Source organism: Sus scrofa, chromosome 3 (assembly GCF_054392235.1).
Source record: "Sus scrofa isolate SSC_HxYL_T2T_F1_AM1 chromosome 3, Sscrofa_HxYL_maternal_Yorkshire_Landrace_v2.0, whole genome shotgun sequence".
Classification (NCBI taxonomy): domain Eukaryota; kingdom Metazoa; phylum Chordata; class Mammalia; order Artiodactyla; family Suidae; genus Sus; species Sus scrofa.
In genome coordinates, this window is record NC_139385.1 from 74,471,888 (window position 1) to 74,493,436 (window position 21,549).

The window sequence follows — 21,549 nt, forward strand, 5'->3', positions numbered from 1 at the left end:
GAGCTGTAGCACGAAGCTTTCCCAGGCAGCTGGGCCTTGCCTCCAGACAGGACAGACTAATCCGGTCTCCATCGTCAGGTAAGTCCACGACAAAGCAGAGGTAGCAAGGCTCGCCAGTGTAACCAACAACCTTTCTCATTTGCAGCAGGTACTGCCCCCCGGCCTCACACGAGGATAAAGCTTCACGCGAGCATTCTTGTTCTCACTGCTCATGCGCGGGCTGGTCAGTTGTAGTGCGCAAGTGCACAAGGTTTAGGCGGCGCCGCATGAGGCTGTTCAGGGCCCAGAATTCTGTCCGCGGCAGCACGCTTTGTGTTCCCCGGACGTGATAGCAGTTGTTTTTGGCCTCTACTAAGGCGTCACTGTCTCCTTATCCAGCTGGTACACCTGATCTCTGCCAACAGACTGTAGTACCCACCAGTTGCCCCCTCCACCACGGCTGTGCCAGGTAGGCTTGCTCAGGCCTCGGCTTCCAGCAGAAATAAAATGTCATTATAAAAATATATATATATATATATATATATATATATATGTTAAGTTGAAGAAAAAGAATTGTGTCTTAAAATTCACTCTTTATTAGTCATAGCTTTCATGGCAGTGTGAGTGTAATTTTAATGTGAATTAGAAAAGATGAGTTATCACTCTGCAGAGATGATTAAAACCATTGTTTCCATTTGCTTCTCTCTAAGCCTCATTGTAGCATGAAGAATCCCACCTGCCTCATATCTTGCTACTTGAACAGATGGGTCATAAAAGTATGGGCTCGCTGAGGAACATTTAGTCTCATCCCATTACACCTACTGGCCAAGGGAGAGAGACGGAAGAGCCACTATCCAATTCAGGGACTTATAACCATCCAAGGGGATGGCTCTGAAGGCCTTGCTGGCCAGCTAGGTTTGTCCTTGGCTTGTTCCCAATAATATAAAAGTTAATTATAGTCATTGCTAACTGCTAGACATCACATGTATGCAGACCTTAAGAATTATAGTATGTCTATGAGTAGATTAAAAAAAAATGCCTTAACACAAATGTGAGAAATGTGTGTGTATATGTATATAAATATATTTAATTCTTCGTTTGAAAAAAATGGTCAATGGGTTTTGTTCAAAAGTATGATAAATTGATTGTGTATGTGAGAAGCATACCCATTTTCAGAGACTCTGTGTTTACCCTAAGAAAAATCATATGCATGTGAAAATATGTATTCATAAGGATGTTTATGGAAGTTTACCATCCTTCATGGATTAAAAATCGTTGGAAATAACCAAATTTGTATCAATGAGGGACTGGCTAAATACATTTTAGTATGTGTATGTAGTAAAAAAAATAGGCATATATCAATAATGCGAGTTAAAATTGAAGTTTTTGGCAGGTAAATTTGCCCATGGTCTGTATTTAAATGAAAAGGTATATTGCATAAATTGTCTTTATAAGAATTAAGTCTATACTTGGAAGTCTGTGTGTGTTAGTAAGTATCAATAATTCATGAAACTTAATGATAATGAAATTTTGATGACTTTTGCTTTCTATCTTTCTTTGCTTTTCTTTCTTTGTGCTTTCTGGTATGTTATTTACATTATCTGAATATATATCATATTTACCAAAAATGCTAAATCTCATTTTAAATCATGTCAGACTTCATCTCTGTATATGAGGAACACAGGCATTTTAATTCATTCACTCAACATCAAATATCTGGTATGCTGTAGAGGCTATTTTCCTTATAATTCCTTAAATCTATCAAGGGCCAGTGTAATAGAATGCATTATAACAAACATGTGAAATACAGTATAAATAAGTTACTGAAAACCTGACGACACATACTCAGGTGTTGTGGAAATATTCAGTTGCTATAAAAAAAATGTTTACAGTCTTATACTCAATTTCTATATTTATCTAATTGTTAACTGGTAAAACACAGGTTTTGATTCAGAGCAGTTTTGCTGATCACACTTTAGAGAATCATTGATCTAGAAAATATGGTAGGGACTAAGGAATCAAAGAATGACAGGAAAAAAAAGACCATTTAGTTAATGAGCATAGGTATGTTTATGCTGAGCTTAAAAATAAGCTATAAAAGCTCAATGGTTTAAACTAATTTTGACTGGTGATTTCTCAGGTATTCATAGCCCATTGTGGTTCAAGCCATGATCCTCTATCTTCTAGCTCATACCACCTGGATCCTGGCTTCTGTGTCCTTGTGAGAGAGGAAAAGAGAGATAAAGGAGGAACTGCAGTTATTTATTGCCTCTGACAGTTAGGAATGCATGCCATTGCTGTTCTTGGTCCATTAACCAGAATTAGTCGTATGTGTACGAACTAGGTACATTTTGGGCTGAGAAATATGGGTGAAAAATGTAAATAGCTGGTGAGTGCTAACTTAATTGTAAGGTTGTTTATCTGAGTCACCTGACACTGTGAAGATCAAAAAGAATATAAGGAATGGGGCACTAAACTCAGGTTTTTTCATTTGAAATTCAATATTCTTTACATCAATACATGTAAATGAGGTTATGCTGAAGTAAGAAGTTAATCCCCCAATCTTAGGAGCTTAGCATATGGATGCTTATTCCATGCTTCATTTGGGGGTCCTACAGTCTCGATGTGCATTTCCAGGGTGTCAATAGGAAGGGAAGGGAGCGCCTAGAGAAATCATACCTATTTTCTATATTTGGCCTAGAAGAGATCCTTGTCAGCTTTGTCCTGAGTCAGCTGACAAGAGTTGGGCTCATGGACACACCACTGCAAAAATACTGGGCATTGAGGAAAAGCATATATATGTTTGGCAAGCAGTGTAGGGGTATATGTGTATTCTGTAAGATTCAACTAAATCAAACCAGCTGTCACTAATCATTTACAGATTGACTATTTCTGCCTTTTCCATTGTAGCTATTTTAGAATGGCTGAATACACTTTGTCTAGTTCCTATTTTCTCCATTATCTTTCATCCTTCCAACTTTATATACCAAAAAGACATTTCAGCCATTTCCCCTAAATTGTTCACTCTTGTGGGGGGAGGAATCAGTCAAAACTATAAATAGTTACTTGAATGAGAAATAATAGTCATATTTGTCAAACTAAAGGTGTGTATTGGTTTAGACTTATGTTACCATCTTTAGGTTTCCAGTGATAAAAAATGGAAACAGTCACATGGCTGTTGTTCTCCTTTTCTATGAAAAAAGAGGATATTTATCATTGTGTTTGCTCTAAAGTAGATTAGAAAATATATGTGGGTACTCACTTTCAGAAAGTCCCTTTATGTGAGTCAGATTCTGAGATTTCATTCCTGGAGAACCCCTGAAAAGAACATTCAAAGAATGTGTGTTTTAATTAACCAAAGGGAGGAGCACATATCTGTCCCAGCTGGCCTAGGCCTTCACCAGTGTGAAGCCAGGGGAAAGTCTGGTGATGCCTTTAAACAGAAACAGTTGTTACTCTTTGAGTGTAAACATCAAAGCCACAGGTTTGCATTGGATTGCGTTGGATTGCGCAGGCCTGTCCTTTACCTAAAACATCTGTATTTTATCAGAAAATACAATATGACTTCAAAAATAAAGGTCAGCTGATGTAGGAAGATGGAATCTGACATTGTAAATATGGCAACAGATCACAAGGAACTTAAGACCTTATAAAAGACCGTTTGGGGCTTACCCACCCCCAGTTATCAAAATTCTGTCTGAGTTGCCTTCCATCTGTCTTGGCAGGTATGTGGATAAAATTATCAGTGGATAAAATTATCAGTTCTCTATTAGCATATGTTTTACTTCTCAGATGTTTGTTTATGGGGAAAATTAATGTAGCATGCAACTTGCAATTAGTTTTTTATACTGTTAATGACAGGTTCCCATAAAATGCCTTGCATGGAAATATGGAAACTAATGGCGTTAATAAGATATACAGATGCTCAGACTCAGATCTGAAAAAAGGAAGCCAAATCAGTGGAGTTTACTGATTAAAAACAGTCCTTTGACAGGATGGGTAGGGATTTGCAATTGGCTATCCATTTGGTAACTTGACTATTAAGGAATTATGTCTAGCCAAAGTCCCTGATATAATGTGGCCCTGCTGGTTAAATAATGAGCAAGTTAATTTTACCTGTTCATGTGTGTATCAAGTTATCGTGAGAACTTCATATGCTACTGAAACACTGCTCTGGACTTATTTTGAAAGAGAAACATCTAAGTAAAGCCTGGTTCCTGCCCTCTAGGAGACTGGTTATTGGAGCAGTTTCTATATACCATTGCACCAAAGCATTTCCAGAAATAGAGATCCCAGGACCCTCCCTTCATAACTTCTTACATAGATTGTAATTCATTAACTCTGGAGTTAAGTCTAGGCAACTGCATTTTTTTAAAATTTCCCATACTTGAGGTAACTAGCCAGCTAACTAAAAACATACTCTCCACTAATCTAGTTCCTTTTATGTTCTTTGAATGTATTGTCATATCCATCTGAAATGCTTCCTGCTTTCCAATTTTCTACAACATACACAACTAAAAAAAAACTGATGTGACATGTCTCCACGAGACTCCTTTCAGTTCAAAGCCTCTCCTAATCATAGTGACTATTCCTGATCATTATCCATTCTCTGATGATAGACAAATACGGATAATTATTAGGTCTTTCTATGGATTTTCCTGTTATGTACATTTCATATAATTGGAAATGTGTAACAGGAATGTATTTTGCTGTGCATAATCCTTTAAAGGTTTGGATATGTTCTGGCATGAGTCAGTATTTTATTCACCTGTGTGTAGCTGAGTAATATTCCACCAAGTAGTACTTTTGTTCAGCCATTCGGCAGTTGAACATTTGGGCTATTACCACTTTTTAATGCTCCTATAAATGTTCAAGTAAAGTGTTTTTTGTACATGTGTGTGTGCATGCATGCATATGCTTTCAATCTCACTTATGTATCTGGGAATAGAATTACTGGGTCATGTGGTAACTTGTAATCTTTTGAAGAATTACTAGCTCTTTTTCAAAATGGATGAATCATTTTACATTCCCACCAGCACTGTGTTCTGTTCCCAGTTTCTCTACACCCAAGACTTGTTATTTTCACCCTTTGATAATAGCTATCCAATGCATGTGAAGTGCTTTTGATTTATAATTCCCTAATGACTAGTGGCATTGAACATTTTTTTCACGGGCATATTTGCCATCATTGTATCTTCTTTGGAGAAATGCTGATTCAAATCATTTTTTAATTGGGTTATTCTTCTTTGTTATTAAATTGTAACCCTTCTTTCTATACTGTGGATGCCAGATCCCTATCAGCTGTAAGATTTGCAAATATTTTTCAGTTCCTGGAGTTGTCTTTTCATTTTCTTGATACTGTCTTTTGAGGAACAAAAAATTTTCAATGTGATGAAGTCTATCTCTTCTTGTCTTCGATTGCTTGCTTTTCTTGTTATATTTAAGAAACTTGGAGTTCCCGTCGTGGCGCAGTGGTTAACGAATCCGACTAGGAACCATGAGGTTGCGGGTTCGGTCCCTGCCCTTGCTCAGTGGGTGAACGATCCGACGTTGCCGTGAGCTGTGGTGTAGGTTGCAGATGCGGCTCGGATCCCGCGTTGCTGTGGCTCTGGTGTAGGCCGGTGGCTACAGCTCCGATTCAACCCCTAGCCTGGGAACCTCCATATGCCGCGGGAGTGGCCCAAGAAATAGCAACAACAACAAAAGACAAAAAGACAAAAAAAAAAAAAAAAAAAAAAAGAAAAGAAACTAGTGCATAATCCACATTATGAAGATATTTATCTACATATTCTTCTAAGAATTTCATAGTTTTATCCCTTAAATATAGGTCTTCAGTTACGTTTATTTAAATTGTCTGTGTGCTATGAGGTAGGAATCCAAATTTATTCCTTTGCATGTGGATATCCAGTTGTCCTAACACCATTTGTTTTAAAAGAGTATTTTTCACCATTAAATTTTGTCAAAGTCTGTTTGCACTGCTATGAAAGAATACCACAGAGTGGGTGGCTTATAAATAACAGAAATTCATTACTCTCAGTGCTGAAGGCTGAGAAGTCCAAAGGTAGAGTGCCAACAGATTCAGGATCTGGTGAGAGGCAGCTTTCTGGCTTATAGATGGCAGTTGTCTCCTGTAACTGCAGATGGTAGAAGGGAGGGTGGAGGTTTCTAGGGTCTCTTTTATAAGGGCACTAATCCAGTTAATGAGGGCTCCATCCTCTTGATCTGATCACTTCCCAAAAGCCCACTAGCTAATTCCCATTACATTGGGGATTAGGTTTTAACATATAAATTGGGTGAGCAGAGGGACACAAATATTCAGTCCAATAGTAAATATTCTTGACATTCTTTTCTGAAATAAACTTGAACAAAAGTGTATTTATTTATTTCTGGACTTTCAGTTCTATTCCATTGTTCTATATGTCTGTCCCTGTGCCAGTACCACATTGTTGTGATTATTATAACTTCTTAGTAAGTTTGGAATTGGGAAGTGTTAATCCTCCAACTTTCTTCTTTATAGGACTATTTTGGCACGTTCAGGTCCTTTATATGAGTTTTAGGATGAGCTTATGAATTTCTATTTATTTAGGTCTGTTTCAATTTCTTTCTTTTATTTTTTTTTTTTTTCTTTTGACTTTTCAAGGCCACACTTGCAACATACGAAACTTCTCAAGCTAGGGGTCAACCAGGAGCTACAGCTAACAGCCTACACCACAGCCACAGCAATGCCAGATCCGAGCCATGTCTGTGACCTACACTGCAATCACAGCAGTGGATCCTTAACCCACTGAGCAAGGCCAGGGATCAAACCCATGTCCTCACGGATACTAGTTAGGTTCTTAACCCACTGAGCCATAATGGGAACTCCCTCAATTTCTTTTAATAATGTTTGGTATTTTTCAGTGTATGTCTTGCCCTTTTTTTGTTAAATTTATAGCTAAGTATTTTATTCTTTCTGATGCTCTTATAATGCTTTTTTTTCTTTATTTTATTTTTGGATTGTTCATTGCTAGCATATAGAAAAAAAAAATCTTAAGGTGGAAGATTGCTGTTTAAAAGGCTCTGATCAGAGTTCCCATTGTGGCGCAGTGGTTAAGGAATCCGACTAGGAACCATGAGGTTGCAGATTCGATCCCTGGCCTTGCTCAGTGGGTTAAGGATCTGGCATTGCCATGAGCTATGGTGTAGGTCGCAGATGCGGCTTGGATCCCGTGTTGCTGTGGCTCTGGTGTAGGCCGGCAGCTACAGCTGCAATTCGACCCCTAGCCTGGGAAACTCCATGTGCCGCCGGACGGGCCCAAGAAATGGCAAAAAGACAAAAAAATTAAAAAAATAAAAGGCTCTGATCCCCAGATACAGTTGCTCTGAGGGGCGGAGGTTTAGTACTTCAACATATAAATTTTGAGGGGACACAACACAGCCCATAACACTACTTTTAGTCACACCCTCTTGCTGACTCATTATGGACACATAGTGTGAACAAAATTTTAATACACTTCTGTGCATGTTGACTGACTTAAGTTTGGGGAACTTTAGTTAATGCAGCATAATCTAGGAAATTCTGAATGATAAAAATTCACCTAAAACAATATCTTATTCATCAGTCTGTACAAAAGAGAAAAAAAGATCAAAACTCATGATGTTCCTGCTTTAAAGGAAATTAAATTTTAGTGTCTGGGAATGGTAAGTGCGAAACAGAAAAAGAACTCAGTGTAAATGGATGACAGGTTACATATTCTTATGAAGTAGCCTGGGAAATCAACTCATAGAGTTAATGTAATTTAATAATGTATTTATTATGATAAAACAATCCTTTTAAAGGTAGTTAAAACTGAAAAAAAAACATTTTAAATAGTTATTTACATTGTTTCCTTTTCTTATGATAAAAATATATTTTAAGGATAGAGTGTTTTACCCATGTTAAAGCTGAGGACTAGAGAGCTTAAATTGTCTAAGGTCATACAGCTAGTTAGGCTGAAAAAACAATAGGCCTATAAAAGCGTTTCTGTTCAGACCTTGCGTATTTTTTTTTTTTTTTGTAGTTCACGATTGCATTTTTGCTTGATTAACTCAAATTTCAGTTTAAAAAAATAGGATTTCTTTGATTCATGTCTTAAAATCTCAGGTCAGTGAACTATTCTGTCCATGGGGAGTAACACTCTCTCTGTACCTTGCTTGATTAAGCATGTAACTAAGTCATTTATTTCTTATCCTTCAAATATTCATTTTCTGGTATGAGCTAAAGAACTTAATGTGCCTAATACATATATATATCATCTAATAGGTAGATACTAACTTCTTAGAGTGTAATTCAAAGGAAAACCTCAATTGATGGGAATTCACTTTTTAAATCCTGAAGAGTTAAGGCATTAATACAATTCAACATTTCATGATTATAATGAACTTGATATATTTAACATATGAAAATTCAGCCAGGCATTGGCCTTTTTCTGTTTGTGTCTCTGGAATTGACTGGTTTTCTTTGCTTCTACCAAAAGATATAATTATGAGATTAGTTAAAATCCTGTCAATATGTGTGTATAGTCTTTGAGATTAATGGGTTCCCTCTCAGTAGTATTCAATTGTATGTTCTCCAAAAAAGATTTTGCTCTTACCTGAGAACATCTTGTATATTATAAATGCCAGCTGATATGACAATAGCCTGGCACAGTATTGATTCAAAGAGGTCAGTACAATATAAAGAGTAAACAGTCAATAGGGGTCTGTGAAAGAGATAAAAAGTAAATGAAAAGACATTTTCTAGATATTTAACCTTATATTAGGAATTCTATATAGAATGTGATAGTGTAACTATAGAGGTTGGGAGACAAAAATCGCAATAGACCAATACAGAAATTCCAAATTATTGACCTTGAGACTGTACCCCTAAAGCCCTCTCCACTCCAAAAAAAGAGCAGTCGTTATTGAATTAAGACAAATTGGTATTCCCTGGGATTGAAAGAATAAATCTAATTTTTAAGAGATAGAGTAGAAAACTTTAATAAAGGCCTTTTTTTTTTTTTTTTTTTGCTTTTTAGGCCACACCCACAGCATATGGAAGTTCCAAGGCTACAGGTCAAATCAGAGCTATAGCTACAGCCACAGCAATGGGGTCTGAGCCTCATCTGTGACCTACATCACAGCTCACAGCAATGCTGGATCCTTAACACATTTAGTGAGGCCAGAGCTCAAACCCACATCCTCATGGATACTGGTCAGATTCGTTTCCACTGCACCACAGTGGGAACTCCCAAGGCCTTCATGTTTTGATGCCTGAAATAATTTATAAATTAAAGTATAATGCTTCCTTTTAAATTCGATAGATTTTTTCCTGCTCTGGATAGGTTCATTTTCTTCCCCAGACTTTCTCTGTGACTAAAGAAACTAAGCTGTGGTCATCATTGTCTTACTATATTTTCTACTTCTAATTTCTCCCAGAAAGTTTGCAGAGAATTTTGTTGGCCGTGGGCTGCCTCTTCCAGTATCCCTGGAACTTTGTCTTAGAAGAAGTATCCACAAACTTCTGAGGTCTGTGAAAAACATGTTAGCCTTGAGGTTACGGAGCTGCATTTGAAGGCTTGTTGATGGTTTCTCTCATTTTTCTCCTATAATTTTCTTGTGCATTAAAACACACACACACCTCACATGTTGTTTAACATCGAGAATCTTTTCAAATTTGATGCAGTATTCATTTGATAAATACCTTTTCACATATTAACCCAGAATGGTTAGCTGAGAAAGTTTTATTTCCCAGTATAAAACTTCTCATTCCTTCATGTTAAAAAAAAAAAAAAAAAGTCCTTTCACTTTAAATGTTTAACCTTCCAAATATTCTCCCCACGCTTGTCACAGCCTCAGTCATGGCATGTGGAAGTTCCCGGGCAAGGGATCGAACCCATTCCATAGCAGTAACCAGAGCCACAGCAGTGATTGATAACAACAGATCTTTAACCTGCTGAGCCACCAGAGGAGTACTCAAATATTCTAAATATTTAATAATATTCTAAATATTGAAACTTCCCTTATAAAAAATAGCTTAAATCTCTTATGGTTGATTTCGCATGTTTAGAAAAATTATTCACCCCTGAGTTCTGTCCTCTTCTTTTAATCCTCTGCACTGAATGTGGGCATATACAGGGACTTATATTTTCAAGCTGCGAGGACAAGGGGCTCTTACATGAATGCTGTGTTTTCTGGGTCTTCATAGTTTTCCATTTTGTGTTGACTTAGCAAAGGCCCTCTCTCAGAGGTGGTGAGGAAACATTGCAAGGTGACCTGCTGGTGCTCACAGCTGGAGTATTTGGTCCAAGCAGTGGCTTATTCCTACTAAGCCACTGAAGGGGTTCAGAATAGATCACCCCACAACTTTGGCATATAGATTATTTTGAAATAATGGCTCTTAAGAAACAGGTGTAAGAAGGATACTCTGACCCTCCCCTGTCTTCCTGAAAGCTGGAGATAAAACCCCCATATACTATGAATGTGTCTAGCAGGAGGATAGAAGACATTCTTATCACCAGAGACAGGGAACTGGGGGGCCAATAAATGTGTACAAACTTTGTTAAACTACCCCTGTCTTCCTATTTCTATTTTTCACCATTCACTATGCCTAGCCTAGAACTCTTTGGCTTGGCAGTTTTTCAAAAATTTATTGTTTCTTTGGCTAAAAGATGTAAAAGCTTCTTATTCTGGTCTCTTCTTTGTATCTTCATTTTCTCATATCGGTTCCCATGCATCTGTTAATATTTGATATATTTTATATGCTTTTTTCCTTGTTAATTTATCTGATATCAATTTAATTCTTAGGACCAACCTAGCTAAGGGACCTAAAGAAGGTAGAGGAATGTTTTCTCCCCTACACCGCAGACATCCTGTTCCCTAGGACCAGAGGCTGAGCCTCAAACCGACACTCACCAAAGTGAGCAGGAACACGTGGGGCCCAGCATTCTTCAGGCAGCTGAAGAGAAGCCAGGAATGAAGCATTAGACTCATCTGTTCAGACATTTCACATCTGGACCCTGTACCATGGCTCCTCATGTCCTTAGAGCTAATTATTTAGCGGCTTTCCCTTAAGATTGGGTTGCTTTGGGGAGTTCCTTTTGTGGTTCAGCAGGTTAAGAACCTGACACCCCCGTGAGGATGCAGGTTCGATCCCTGGCCCTCCTCAGTGGGTTAAGGATCTGGCGTCCCTGCAAGCTGCAGTGTAGGTCATAGATGTGTCTCAGATCCAGTGTTGCTGTGACTGTGTTTTAGGCCAGCAGCTGTAGCTCCTATTTGGCCCCCAGCCCAGGGAATATCCATATGCCCCAGGTGTGGGCATAAAAAGGGAAAAAAAAAAAACAACATTTGGGTGCCGTATTTGTTACCGGTCTCAGACGTCCCACAGTCGTGTAGGCCTTGCTTCCCCCTTTCCCATCACCCAAGAGGAAAGGAAGACATTCCTGGGTGACCTAGAAAGGGCAGATTCTTCATATATTCTGGGTTATCTCCTGGATCTTCTCTTTCTTGGCAGGCATGAATTCTGGGGCCTAATATGGCCTGAGTTTTGTGGCATTAAATAGATTTCAAATTTAATGTTCTTTATCTTACTGAAAATGCTGGCATTTAAAAATTTTAAATTTTCCTAAAAATAAATAAGTCAATGGAATAGTAACCTCTTTGGAGTTCTCGTTGTGGCTCAACAGAAATGAATCTGACTATCCTCCATGAGGACATGGGTTCGATCCCTGGACTTGCTCAGTGGGTTAAGGATCCAGCATTGCCATTAGCTATGGTGTAGGTCATAGATGCAGCCCGGATCCCACGTTGCTGTGGCTGTGGCATAGGCTGGCAGCTACAGCTCCAATTCAACCCCTAGCCTGGGAACTTCCATATGCCACAGGTGCAGTCCTAAAAAGACAAAAAAAAAAAAAAAAAAAAAAAAAAAAAAGAAAAGAAAAGAAAAGAAAAAAAGTAACCTATTTGTTCTAGAAGAAACTTGCATCTCCTTCCTAGGGTGGTAGCTCAACCTTGGAACATAAGGCTCTGAGAGAACATGGTTCAATTATTAAATGAAGAGGGTGGGCAATATTTAGGGTCACAGTGTTATTTTTAAGATACTGAACAATTTTGCACATGTAAAAATGATCCTGAATCATTCACTTATTTAGATTTTGGGGCATGTAATTCAATGTAGAATAAATAGTGTTTGAAATTATACCAAATACTTATGCACTTGTGTTAAATGTGTATAATTTCTATAATGGTATAGTTTAATGGCAAAACTGCAGACTGGGAGGTGTACGACTCTATTTTCTAGATTTGTTTCAGATTTGCACTTATCTTTAAGGCCAAATCTCTGATAAGTATTAATAGTTGACGATTTCATAAAACACTATTTAAAAACATTTTAATATGAACTTATGTGAATTAAGCTGCTTTCCTTCCATTTAACAGTAGATCTTTTCCCCCAGTTCCATTCTTGCATCAGCTATGTTGCCTGTAGTATGTCAGCTTCATTGAGCAATAAGTTGGCACCCCTGATTTAATTGCACTTCACCTTTTTTTTTGTGATATCACCACTGAAACATACTAGTTTATCCCCAAAAATCAACCTGAAATTGTTACCTGTCAGTAGCCATTTTGGAAGGTCGAGTTACAGAGGAACTGAACAGTGAATCCTGAATATTTGTGAGGCTGGGAGCAGGATAATGCATGGCGTTTGTAGACAGCATGATGAGTCAGAAATTTTGTTTGTCCCCATTTATGATCCATTAATTTTTTTTTCATAGAATAATTGAAACAGATATATTCTTGGCCAATGTTAAAGCAGAGGGTAAAAAACACAAAAGGATATGCTGCCTGACCTTGATCATTAGATAAGAGAGACAGCACAATATCTTAGTGGATTGTTGTAAGTGATTAAATTGGTATCTTCATCCATCAGCATGCCATGTTTCTGGAATAGATTCAGTTGTATGGGCACATGTCACAAGAAAGGGTGGGCACATGTCACAAGAAAGGGTAAACACATTTCTCTGACCTCTGAAACCACAGGGCACAGCTGCACCATTTCATGATGGAAAAGCATTCTGGTAGTTATGTGGAAAATCATCTGTCAGAGCTGTTGGCACTTGAGCAGATCACTTGATCTTGAGCTTTAATTTCTTTTCCAGCATCCCTTCCCTTGAGTTATTACTCTGTTCCAGTCACTTCAGTGTTTAACATGGATTATTTTCATAAGAACCCTAAAATATTGGTACATAGTGCTTTCTCATCTGTGGACAGGAAACCTGAAGTTAGAGAAATTATGTCTGCTGGCCTAGGGCATATAATAACTAGAAAATCTGGGTATAAAGTCAGACAGGCTTTCAAATTCATGCTTTCACAATATTTTAGCCTCCAAAACTTCTACTTACTTCAATATTCATTTGGAGCATGGGTACTGATATTTTGGTAATATGTTTTGCTGCAGTGTCAGAACTGCTCAGATACAAAGACTTTGTCCGTAGAGAAAGGCAAAGTATAGTCCTGGGGCTCAGTCTGTCCCAATATCTGTTTTTATAAATAAAGTTTTACCAGGACACTGCCATGTCCATTCGTTCATATGTTATCTGTGGCTGCTTTTTTGCAGCATTGGTAGATTTGAGTAGTTGTGACAGATTGTGTGGACTGCAAACACTAAAATATTTAGTATCTATCCCTTTGGAGAAATACAGTGACCCTTAGCATCCTGTAGACTTTTTGCTCTCTTTTGAATTACTTGAAGGTAACTGAGCACTAGAAGATGCTCAATGGACCTGGGAATCTGTGAAGGTAGATTCATCCACACGTTGCAACAAATTATTTAGTAGGGCCTGATTTGTGACAAGGTTTGCAATGATCCTTTAGGGCAGAGTGGTGAAGGAGCAAAAAACGTCTCTTATATTCTTGTGGTTTAAAGGAGATCACTGAAAACAAGAGACTACCTTTCTGTTATAAATCCTGGAGCTGACCATAGAAAAATATGTCCTCCATTTGTATTCATTCACCTTGTGGTAGCAGTGCCAGGTCCTTTCCTCCCTTCCCCACTTTGCAACCCATTCATTAGCATTACTTCCCTTGATAGCGACTCTGGATTCTTCTGTGACCCCCAGTTGCTCACCCTAATCACTGTTTGTACTCCTCTTACCTGCTCCCCATCCCATTACCCCACTGTTCCTGAGCCTAAGATTTCATGGTGAGTTTAAATGAAACTGGAAAAGAGAACTCCAGGCCAGTCAAACTCACTGAGATAGAGTAAGATTAGTGGCTGAGAATATGCAGTGGATATTTGGGCTGAAACAAAGAATTTGATGAAGTGTCTCATGAAGTTTTACATATGAAATTGGTTCAGATTGCTTGGAAAAAGAACACTGTCAAACTCAGAATTGGCCAGGGTCTATGAGACAGAAACAGAGAACTTCTGTCTGGAATGTGTGGCATTCGCAAATATCTGGGCTTGCGTAAATTGGTGGAGAATGGGATTCAAAAAAATTTTTAGCAATGATATAGGAAAGAGAATGGAAATTGTATTTATTGCATACCAGGTTTCAATGCATAATTATACAACTCCATGAATTTCTCTCCAGCTCTGGCCCTTCCCCTACTAAAAAATCATGAGCATTACTTTCATACAGACTAATACCAAAATCATTGAAGTTTGTGAGGAATGTAGATAAAATTAGACCAAACCTGAGATGTAGATAGAGCTGTTTTTCTCTTTTATCTCCAAACCACACCCCCATTAGGTACTTTTTTCTGCCAGATGTTCCAGATTCTGACTGTAATGTTTTAGTACTACAGGTCCCTAAAACTCTTCCCCCGGCCCAATTTGCCCCAGTGCATCACTCTGTATTCCTCAGCTGCTCTCTACTCTTTGTCGATTTATTGGCCCAACCAAATTCATTTTTAGCGTCCCCCTCTCATCTACTGGTGACTCTAGTCACTTGGTTATGGCCCACTTGAAACACAAGTACCGTCTTTACCATTCTGATAGGAAACAGAACATAATTCTACCTGAAGGAAGACAACAGATTCATCTGGAACCGTATTTCTCAAACGCTAGCGAATTCCTGAATTACCCAGAGAGCTTGCTCAAACACTCATGACTGGGATCTGCCCCAGAGTTTCTGATTCAGAATTTCAGAGGTGTAGACTGAGTATTTGCTTTTCTTACCAGTTTCTGGACGATGCAGATACCTCCAGTCTGGGGACCCCATTTGGAGCACAGCTCCTTTGTAATCCAGGCTCCATTCTCTTCCTTTACCCACACGCCTTGTACTTAGCTGCAGAAGTAACTTGTGAATTCTGAGAATATCAGCCCCTTGCTTGCAATTTTCAGGAAGAAATAAGAATAAACTTCTTCCCATAGAGGATCTCTAATAATGAATCCTAGTTTCTAGTTTCAGCCTCTTCTGACAAAACGTTTGAACTCCATCCACCATCTATTATATATTAGCTAAACCAAACTATTTTCATATCTCTAGAGATCAGATCTCTTGCCTTTTCTTTCTGTTTTCTCTGTACATGCTGATTCCCTTTGCCCTGAAAACTGACTCTGTAAGCATTGGTTTACATAGACACTGTCCCTGCAAATCATTTTCATTTCCCTGAAAATATCAGGCACTTCATTTTCCTATTTTAGAGCACTCACATCTACATATTTTAGAACACTCGTTTTGTTGTGTTGCAATTGCTTTCTTGCTTGTCTTTGTCTAAGAGAGAAATGTATGTTCCTTGAGCGTGCTAATGTGGATGGTTTAATAGTCAGTATACAATCCTACAGCATCTTGTTTAAAACCTGGCACATTTTTGGTGCTCAGTATACACATACATTTAAAAAAAAGATTCTGCCCCTTATGACCCTTCATCAAACCAGATCTCTCCTTTCTTTATGATGCTTCCTCTATAAAATTTTAACCAATGCATTATACTAGCACTAGTTATAGAAGTTAGAGGTTGTTTTTGCATATTCTTGCTAATCCTGTTACAAGTGTCTTAGCCTCACTCACACTATAGAATCGAGCTTAGAATAACAACAGATTGCTCAAAATTAATTCTTTATGAATCTTCAGAACACTTTTATCATGTGAGTGCTGTTATTAGTCCTGTATTACAGATGAAGGAACAGAGAAATTATGTTTTTCAATATCATACAGATTGTAAATGGTAGTTGGTGATTTTAGCTGAGGCAGTCTAATTTCAGTAGCCTGGATTTAAGTACTTTGCAAATATGTTCACAAACCCACCCTCACAGATTAATATTATTTTAACATTTGGAAGATTCCTAGAATAATCGTGCATTCTTGAACATAGATTCTCCTTAAGAAGTGATTTGTTCTATGCTTCATATGAGAGAAATAAGTTACCCAGATTATAGATTATAGAATTTCTTACTCTGAAGAAATTTTAATGGTGGCCCAGTATGCCATATCCGTGAAGCAAGGCTACGTCCACCATCCCTGATTCTTGAGTAGAATTTCTAGTTTTATTGAAGCAAAGGTAGAAGACAATTCCATCCTTAATGCTGGAATCCAAAAATAAAGAGAGGAGGTTCTGGAAGACCTCAAATAGATTTTAAGATATACTAGAAGCCATAAACTAGACTGATTGAGTGCAGTAAGACCCAGGCTAGAATTAGAGTATGGTAGAAGTTAGGATATTCAAAGGGAGAAAATCCTGCCAAAATGATGATCTTGATTAGGATACGGGGCTCACTGAGTTATCCAACAAACCATATTCTTTCACAGCAACATTAGTGATTAACTCTGTCTTTGTGAGCTATTCTGAGCTTCACTTCCTTACTAGTAAAATGTAGACAATAACAACATTACTGTAATGATTCTTCAAGACAGTGCAGGTGAATTACTTAAGACGCCTAGCACACACAAAAAGTAATTAGTGGTTATTGATTTGATTTAGTAGTAGTAGTAGTATTTCTGAATTTTGGTGTAGAGATAAAGGAAGACATGCATGAGAGAGATTATTGAAGGAAAACAAAAAAAAATACAACTTGTTGGCAATGTGGAGAGATGAGCAAGAAGGAGCAATCAAGGTGACTCTGAACTATTGATTCTGGGTAAAGGAGAGAAAGGCCTCATTAGTAGAAATGGGGACCACCATGATTCCTGTTCCCTAAGCCCCCTGCTGACAATAGAACTAAGTATAACAAAATGCAAAAAAAAAAAAAAAAGATTATTTGGATTCAGCCTTTCATCATCACCTTTTCAGATCCTCCTGTTCCCAGTAGGGAACACTGGGCATACACAATTTTGGAACAGAGAGTGAGAGCAGGGGGATAAATTTATGCTTAAAAGTTACTCTGTTTCAGAGCCAAAATCATAACCACCAAGGAAGTCAACAAATCATTTATTTATTTATTTATCAAAAGAAATTAAATCTCAAATATGTCTACTTTTGTTCTTATCCATTTCTACTCAGTTATATTCCCAGATTTGCAATTCCAGTCTCAAAATATTCCTCCCCAGAGATGTTGTTTATTAATACATATGAAAAATTAAAGATTATAAGCTCCTGAGCACAGTTTATTTTGAGTAGATTGTAATTTAAATAATGCTTAAAATTAAAAGGATAATCATAGCAACATTCTTTATGTCTTGAGGAAAAAAAATATGAAACCAACATTTCAGTGGATTTTTGTCACTAAATACAAATCAAATGGTTCTTATCCATTGAGAATTTGGGAGTTCCCTGCATAAAAGGACAGGAGGCAAATTTTTGGCAATAGAAATTTTATTTGTTCCAGTCCATAAAATCTGGTGAACGTTTACGAAGGCTTACTGACAAAGCTTAAGCTTTTTCCCCCTATGAAATTATATGAGTTTGACTGTACAAGGTATAAATTAAAAGATTAATTAAAACTATAGTTACTCTCCTGGGGATGTAAATTGGTACAGCCACTATGGAGAGTAGTGTGGAGGTTCCTCAAAAAACTAAAAATAGAACTATCATATGATACAGCAGTCATACTCCTGTGCATATATCTGGAACAAAAAAGTACATAATTTGAAAATGCACCCCAGTGTTCATTGCAGCACTATTACCATGGCAAGGACATGAAAGCAACCTAATGTGCATTGACAGAGGAATGGATAAAGAAGATGTGGTACATACATACAATGGAATATTACTCAGCTGTAAAAGAGAATGAAATAATACCATATGTAGCAACATGGACGCACCTAGAAATTACCATACTACATGAAATAAGTCAGACAACGACAGCTGATCATGTTATATCACTTATATGTGGAATCTAAAATATGTCACAAATGAACTTATTTACAAATCAGAAACAGACTCACAGACTTCGAAAACAAACCTATGGTTTCCAAAGGGGAGAGAAGGGGTGGAGGGATAGATTAGGAGTTATGTGTAACTGAATCACTTTACACCTGAAACTAAGACAACACTGTAAATCAACCATAGTCTAATATAAAATAAATTTAAAAAATAAAAATTTGAAAAATGCCCTAAAGTAAACAAAACAAAAAAACCACACTGACCCTCATTACACAGAGCAAAAAATATGCTTTAAATGATACATAGGTAAAGAAAATACATTTACAGGAAAAAGAATGTGGAAAAAAATCTGTATAAAGAAAGACTAAGAGAACGTAAAGCCCAGGTCCCTGAAGACTGACTTTCCAATCGGCAAACTAGGTGTGGTGATTAGCGCACATGGTGACAGTATTTGATTAGCAGATCCTCCTGGCAGCTGCCTTGAGCACTTTGAGAAGTATCTGCTGAAGGTCTTGCTGGAGTATTCCATGCTGAAGCCAGATCTTAACGAACTGCTCTTTTTAAGCCTGTCCCTCTTAGAAAACCAGGTTCTTTTGTCTGTTCCCTCCCATATCATAAACCACTACATTGAAGAAGCTCTTCTTTACACACAGCCAAATGACTAAGTGTTGTATTCTAAACTCTTTATTCAGTTTCTCTTCTGTGGATTGGACTTTTTATTTATTACATGTGCTTGGTTTTGTTTTTGTTTTTTTTTGTTTTGTTTTGTTTTTTTTCCCTAATGTTTTTCTTGAGTTGGACTGTGATTGTCCCATCAATTTTTTTTTGCTTTTTAGGCTCACACCTGTGGCATATGGAAGTTTCCAGGCTAGGGGTTGATTCCAAGCTGTAGCTGTAGGCCTACACTACAGCAATGCGGGATCCAAGCCACATCTGCAACCTACACCATAGCTCACCACAACGCCAGATCCCCACCCACTGAATGAGGCCAGGGATCGAACCCACGCCCTCAGGGTGCTAGTTGGATTTGTTTGCACTGTACCACAACGGGAACTCTTTCTATTTTTTAAGTTTTACTGAAGTATAGTTGATTTACAATGTTGTGATAATTTCTGCTGTACAACATGATTCAGCTATACACGTACACACATCAATTATTTTTCAGTTTCCTTTCCCATATAGTTATCACAGAATATTGGATAGAGTTCCATGTGCTATACAGCAGGTCTCTGTTTTAACATTCCCAGAACTGTGTGTTTTCTTGCCCCTAGATCGCCAGCCTATTGGATTTCTGTCTTTCCCTCAGTTTGGTTTACCTAAGCTCTTATGTGGACATGACGTTTTTTAAGTATTTAAGAGCTACTTTACTCAGGCCTTTTCCCAGAAACCCGCATTAGCTCCCTCTTCAGCTGCATTTGGTCCCTTAACACCTTCATGATATTCTGAGGTCCATTAAGCAGAAGTCTATTCTCAGAATTTAACACCAGAAAAGAGAGTTAGACAAAGAGGACTCAAAACTGCTTCATATAAATGAACTGGTTTTCTGATACTGGATTCCCTTGAAACAAAATCACATTCAGGGGCAAGTCATCACAGAGCCAAAGGAAACCAAAGATTAGATATGAGGCTCTCCAAAAGCCAGAATGCTTGAAAATTAATAACAGATCTTAAATTTGGATACATTGAAGGTTCTGACATGACTCAAGCCTTTCTGTTTGAGAGATTAATGGTATATACTGATTCCTTTAAACCCTTGAAATTGGAGAACTTAAATAGGCAGTTGGAGTTCCCGTCGTGGCGCAGTGGTTAACGAATCCGACTAGGCCGGCGGCTACAGCTCCAATTCGACCCCTAGCCTGGGAACTTCCATATGCCATGGGAGCGGCCCAAGAAATAGCAAAAAGACAAAAAAAAAAGGCAGTTGTGGCCCAGATATGATTTTTGAGTCCTTGGTAACTATATATTAGACACAAAGAACAGAAAATGAGTGAGTGTGTGTGCATTTGCATGTGTGTGTTAAGGAGGGAGTGTGCATACTTGCTCTAACAAGGACGAGTACAATTTCACTAGAGATAAATCTATTAAAATTTAGAATTATGCTTCCATTTTTAACATGCTCTAAGCTTTACTTCTGGGCCCTTGGGCTCCTTGGATAGTTCTAATTTCAATGAACAATGCCAGGAATTTCAAATTTACTTCATCCTAATTTAATGGGGAACTTCCATCTTGGTTAAAATGCAGATATTTTTAAAGAACTTTTACTTCTGTATTTAATTTCAGATTGTTTTATGAGCATGGGATTTAGTAAGAGTAGAAGGGAGAGTAGAGCATAAGGCTCTTGGTATCTTAATATTTTGAAAAAAGGGCAGGAGGACAGGTGAAGAAAATGAAGATCGTGGCATTATATGTTATTTTGAATGAGACTTAATTCCTCCTACCCTTTTATTTCTCAGGAAAAAAAAAAGCTACTCTTTGGAAAATAAAATTACTAGATATTCTTATTGTTGTTTTTCCAGTCACCATTTTATTCTCCTTTCTGTGTCCAAGTGGTTTAAGTTCAGGTCAGCTTAATTTTTGTAACAGATCCCCTGTCATTTGCTTCAGTCTCTTTTATTGTTGAACTATTTCAGGTTAGATTAAGCTAAAATTTGACTGTGTATGGTTCTTTCTCTGAGGAAGTTGAGAACAAGTCATAGCCTGTAATTGAGATTTTTTTTCAAATAATTGATGGAACTATCATGCTGTCATCTAGATATTTATTATAAATGTTTACCTGGGTTTAATATGACACTAAAATCCAGGTTCATGGACTCTTTACTAATATTTTATTTTATTTTACTTTATTTTGGACTGCACCATGGCATATGGAAGTTCCCCAGGCTAGGGGTCTCATTGGAGCTACAGCTGCCGACCTGTGCCACAGCAATGCCAGATCATTGCCACATCTGTGACCTATACCAAGCTCGTGGCAACACTGGATCCTTAACCCACTGAGCAGGGCTGGGGATCAAGTCCGTATTATCATGGACATTAGTTGGATCCATTATCACTGAGCCACAAGGAGAACTCCATCTTCCCTAATATTTTAAAAATCAATTTATTGTTTGGTGTTATATGGATAGTCCTCTATTGGTTCTTTAGATGAGTATTTTTCCTTCTTCAGAAAGAACTCCTGCCTAAAAAAAAAATCAGGCTGAAAAAACTATTAAACTTGTGAGTATATTCTTATAAGCCATGGAATCAAGGGAAGTGATAAATTAAGTTTTTCAAAGAATTTGGAGATTATTGAATTGGAAAAAAAAATAACATATG

General features: G+C 37.6%; 1 long non-coding RNA gene across 1 annotated transcript in view; it reads left to right on the forward strand.

Moving 5' to 3' along the window:
* The first annotated feature begins 274 nt into the window (after nucleotides 1-274).
* The window catches only part of LOC110260136 (uncharacterized), a 64,118-nt gene continuing 42,843 nt past the window's right edge, over nucleotides 275-21,549 (forward strand). The window contains exon 1 of the long non-coding RNA XR_002342985.2: nucleotides 275-448. This is a non-coding gene — a long non-coding RNA (uncharacterized LOC110260136). The remainder of the gene's footprint in view (nucleotides 449-21,549) is intronic.